Genomic DNA, 5,849 nt, shown 5'->3' with positions numbered 1-5,849 from the left:
TTTTTCTTACAAACATAACGATGGTCATTATGGCCAAACAGTTCTATTTTTGTTTCATCAGACCAGACGACATTTCTCCAAAAAGTACAATCTTTGTCCCCATGTGCAGTTACAAACCGTAGTCTGGCTTTTTTATGGCGGTTTTGGAGCAGTGGCTTCTTCCTTGCTGAGCGGCCTTTCGGGTTATGTCGGTATAGGACTCGTTTTACTGTGGATATAGATACTTTTGTACCTGTTTCCTCCAGCATCTTCACAAGGTCCTTTGCCGTTTTTCTGGGATTGATTTGCACTTTTCGCACCAAAGTACGTTCATCTCTAGGAGACAGAACGCGTCTCCTTCCTGAGTGGTATGATGGCTGCATGGTCCCATGGTGTTTATACTTCCGTACTATTGTATGTACAGATGAACGTGGTACCTTCAGGCATTTGGAAATTACTCCCAAGGATGGATCAGACTTGTGGAGGTCTACAATTGTGTGTCTGAGGTCTTGTCTGATTTTCCCATGATGTCAAGCAAAGAGGCACTGAGTTTGAAGGTAGGCCTTGAAATACATCCATAGGTACACCTCCTCTTTTTCTCACAATTAACCTATCAGAAGCTTCTAAAGGCATGACATAATTTTCTGGAATTTCCCAAGCTGTTTAAAAGGCACAGTCAACTTAGTGTATGTAAACTTCTGACCCATTATAAGTGAAATAATCTGTCTGTAAACAATTGTTGGAAAAATGACTTGTGTCATGCACAAAGTAGATGTCCTAACCGACTTGCCAAAACTAGTTTGTTACCAAGAAATTTGTAGAGTGGTTGAAAAACGAGTTAACGACTCCAACCAAAGTGTATGTAAACTTCTAACTGTATATTATTCTTACAGAATTTCCACGTGAAAGATATTGGAAATTTAATCAAAGCCTACTAGATGATAAATTGTTTAGAACTAGGACAGAAGAATTTATAACTGACTTTTTCAGACATAACAGCAGATCCCCTTATTGTATGGGACACTTTTAAACATGTTCCTTTAGAGGCCATGCAATTTAGTAATCATCTCTAAAACAAAAGCAATTTAGGTCAAAAGAGTCCATATTAACAAAGGAAATTGAAGGACTAACAGCACAGTTAGACAACAATAAAAACTGTACAGAAGTTAGAGGAAAAACTAAAAAGAAATGGAGGAACTTATTCAAGAAAGATTAAGTGCTAAGAGTGTGTAAAGCTGTCATCAAGGCAAACGGTAGCTACTTAGAAGAAACTCAAATATAAAATATATTTATTTGTTTTACACTTTTTTGGTTACTACATGATTCCATATGTGTTATTTCATAGTTCTGATGTCTTCACTATTATTATACAATGTAGAAAATAGTGAAAATAAAGAAAAACCCTTGAATGAGGACACACACATAGGCACAGACACACACATGTATTTTGTATTGTAGATATGTGGTAGTGTTGGAGTAGGGGCCTGAGGGAACACACCGTGTGGTGAAATCTGTGAATATATTGTATTGCTTTTAAAACTGTATAACTGCCTTAATTTTGCATGACCCCAGGATGGGGATCCATTATAATAAATACGAAATACAAATACAGGTTTGCATTTTAAATCCTGCAGCAACAGCATGATCAAATTAAGATACAGCATCTGTAATGTCTGACTAGTCACATTCTGGTAAAACACTTCAGAAAGGAATGCAACAGTAAGCAGAGAGACGACGAGAACGGAAGTAGAGAGACAGGGAGAAGTGGGTAAAATGGTTTAAAAGTTTATTAGTTGAACATCTATCTTCCTGAGCGGCTCGGAATGCCATCTGAACTCAAATTACATCGGCCATTAAAATAAAAAATAAATTAACACACAATCACAGACAGCGGAACTGTAACAGGTCTTTAGGGAAATAGATACGAAACAACTTTATTGTCCTTCACAGGGAGTTTAGTGGCCTTGGTATTAGGCTTGGGTGGTATACCGTATATACTGTATACCGGGGTATTTGAAAATAGCCGTTGGATGGTTTTTCAATACCGTTTAAATCTGATTTTGAATATTTGTAGCTATTTTAAGTAAATAGCTGCAGTCCGCTTGTGTAATACGTTAGGAGAAAAAGATGATCACATTCTTCATTTTCACTGGTCACAAAAACGTTTTCATTATGAAGTTTACCGGTAGTCCCCAGTCACGTGGTGTTTGTTTAGATGACTAGAGACCGGAGCCTTACGAGTTACTCACTGTTATTCAGCACACACCATCTAGTTACAGTAGGGAATTCACAACTAAATGTCGGCCAGCTAGATATCTTCTAACTATTAAAAGTTAACCGTCCACAATGTGCTAAAATGCTATCTTAGCTATCTAGCTAAGTGCTTAGCTTCTTCCAAAATCAAGCTTCTCTTGGTGGCAGCAGAGAATCCTCTGAGCTGAGATGTCTGTCCTGCAATAGTTTAGGAGACTAGAAAATGTTCGCAATGCGCTCGTTAGAATTTAATTACTATTCTCTATGGGATTTTACATGTACCCGTTAGCATTGCTAACCTTCAGATTACAGAGGTGGGGGTTGAAAATAGCAACCATTGTGTTCAGTGCCGGTATTCCCGAATATTCCGGTATGGCACAAGGCCGGTATAAAAGGTAGGACAATCGGGATACCACACAAGCCTGCAGCCGGTATTATTTTCAATAGCGTTTATATAATAGTTATTTTGGGGTGGGTTGGGGGCACTGGGAGGCTGAGTACTACGCAACTGCCTATAACTATTTATACCATGGCATTGTTGAATACTCGTTTCTGATTGGCTTGAAGTGCATTCTAGAACGTGCATTATTTCTCTATAACGCACGGTATATCAGCACGGTAGAATTAAAACGCTATAGTTCATTCTTACATGTTCTCATAGTTGAGCTGCTTTCAAAAGCAAAAGTCAAATTGAAAACATTACTAGCAAGTTCTGTTTGTTTGGTGACCACGGCAACTACTGTCGCTATCTAGTAAACTTGCTAGCTACTTCAGTGGGTGTTGAACACATTTCTACCGGCAAATGAACACATTTCTAGAGGTAAATGTGTTAAGTTATAGCCATGGTATGAAAGGGATATTCATCCTCGGGGCTCTATACGTTCTCTGGAAAATAATGCAACTCTGTGGAAGATCCGTTTCACTCCGCTAGTGTGTCGTGAGACACACCTTCCACGTCGTTCATTAGTTTCCATAAAATGCATAGCCCCTCGTTGATTATCCATTACACGTTAAGTATAACTACAAGAAACAGGTTAAGTGTAACTAAAAGAAATCTAAGATGTGTCAAATAAATTATATCACGCTCAGGGCTCCAGCTTTGCATTTGCTAACTTGCTAGCTAAGTAGCTATATGTCAAGATCAAGCTTCTTGGTTACAGCAGAGACATTCTAGCCTGGGTGCCCGTGTCTTGGTTACAGCAGAGACATTCTAGCCTGGGTGCCCGTGTCTTGGTTACAGCAGAGACATTCTAGCCTGGGTGCCCGTGTCTTGGTTACAGCAGAGACATTCTAGCCTGGGTGCCCGTGTCTTGGTAACAGTAGAGACATTCTAGCCTGGGTGCCCGTGTCTTGGTAACAGTAGAGACATTCTAGCCTGGGTGCCCGTGTCTTGGTAACAGCAGAGACATTCTAGCCTGGGTGCCCGTGTCTTGGTAACAGCAGAGACATTCTAGCCTGGGTGCCCGTGTCTTGGTAACAGCAGAGACATTCTAGCCTGGGTGCCCGTGTCTTTAGCTCATCCACTCACTGTTCTCCTGGTCGCTGACAAAGAGACTGGCCTTTCTGCCATCTTCAAATATCAACATTTTATCATGAATGAGATTGAGGCGAACAGAGGAGTTGATCCTGATTCGATAACCCCTCCAGTCTATCCTCCAATCACAACTATTATCCAAATATTGTAACTATCACTTTTTCTCTCTCCACAGAACACATTGGTATCCAGTTGCTAAGCAACCATTTGTTGTTTGTCCAGACGAAACCAGTCTGTCAAAAGTTGCTAGCTCACTTTTAAAAACTAAATAAATACTGCAATTCAAACCACTTTGAATTATAAAAATATAAGAACTTACCTAGCTAACAGCTCAATGTTTTGATTATGTTATTAATTATAATTACATTTTGTCATGGAAAATATTAATAATGTTATTTCCAACAACCAATGAGCAACTTTGCCATAAATCCAGCTGCATATTGAACGTTGAGATAGCCGACTGGCCAAAATAGCACCAAATTGTGTGCACTTCTGGTAATACCGTCTACCCCGGTATGATACAGAAACGGTATGACCATCCGCCCCCCAACCCTGTAACTATTCCCCAGGTCGTTGCTGTAAATGAGAACGTGTTCAGTCAATTTACCGTAAAAAAACAAAAAAAACAACAATTCAGACTAATTCCTTTTAGAACGCACTACTTTTGACCACAGCCGTATGGGCCCTGTTAAAAAGTGTAATATCAAGGGAATAGGGTGCCACTTTGGGACGCAAATGTACACTACCGCCACTGCTACCAGGTGCGTCTGCCTCACAAGGGCCACACTCCAGGCTAACTACACTGCAGACGCCTGCCAGATTTCACAACACTCGGGAATGGTGTTTAACATATCAGCTAAAGCGCACATCACATGACACAGCCATCTAATGGCCGACTGTGTAGTCGATGACGTAGCACACAACCATTGGTTGATGCAATGCAACGTTAGTAATGTAGTTGGCCTGGAAGGAGACCATCGTGTCAACAGTCATGCCACTAGTGCTACTTGTTGGCCAAAGAAAACCTAAAATATCACCTACAGATGTCTTTTAAAACCTTACAGTGTAATGTCTTGGAATCTAGTTGCCGGGCAGTTTAGTTATTCCTACAAACGTTGCTTCTGGCCACTGATTAGTTGTTTAATATGTTTGTTTTGTGTTACAAAAATGAAAAAAAGGCACGTGAAGAGAGTGTGCTGGCTGTGGAAAAGCTTTGTCACGATGACTACAGAACGTACATAGAAGTGGGGATGTCAGTGGGGTGGGAGGGGAGGACTGGAGTTGGGAAACACTGTTGGAGGGACTGCTGTTGGGGGTACTGGAAGACTGGAGTTGGGCCGTTGGGGGGGGGGGGTACTGGAGTTGGGCCGTTGGGGGTACTGGAGGACTGGAGTTGGGCCGTTGGGGGGGGGGTACTGGAGTTGGGCCGTTGGGGGTACTGGAGGACTGGAGTTGGGCCGTTGGGGGTACTGGAGGACAGGAGTTGGGCCGCTGGGGGTACTGGAGGACAGGAGTTGGGCCGCTGGGGGTACTGGAGGACTGGAGTTGGGCTGTTGGGGGTACTGGAGTTGGGCTGTTGGGGGTACTGGAGGACTGGAGTTGGGCCGTTGGGGGTACTGGAGGACTGGAGTTGGGCCGTTGGGGGTACTGGAGGACTGGAGTTGGGCTGTTGGGGGTACTGGAGGACCGGAGTTGGGAAACACTGTTCAGGTACTGGAGGACTGGAGTTGGGCCGTTGGGGGTGCTGGAGGACTGGAGCTGGGCTGTTGGGGGTACTGGAGGACTGGAGTTGGGCTGTTGGGGGGACTGGAGTTGGGCTGTTGGGGGTACTGGAGTTGGGCTGTTGGGGGGACTGGAGTTGGGCTGTTGGGGGGACTGGAGTTGGGCTGTTGGGGGGACAGGAGTTGGGCTGTTGGGGGGACAGGAGTTGGGCTGTTGGGGGGACAGGAGTTGGGCTGTTGGGGGGTCTGGAGTTGGGCTGTTGGGGGGACTGGAGTTGGGCTGTTGGGGGGACTGGAGTTGGGCTGTTGGGGGGACTGGAGTTGGGCTGTTGGGGGGACTGGAGTTGGGCTGTTGGGGGGAC

This window comes from Salvelinus alpinus, chromosome 28, assembly GCF_045679555.1.
Source record: "Salvelinus alpinus chromosome 28, SLU_Salpinus.1, whole genome shotgun sequence".
NCBI classification, from domain to species: domain Eukaryota; kingdom Metazoa; phylum Chordata; class Actinopteri; order Salmoniformes; family Salmonidae; genus Salvelinus; species Salvelinus alpinus.
Note: the sequence above shows the minus strand (reverse complement) of the source record.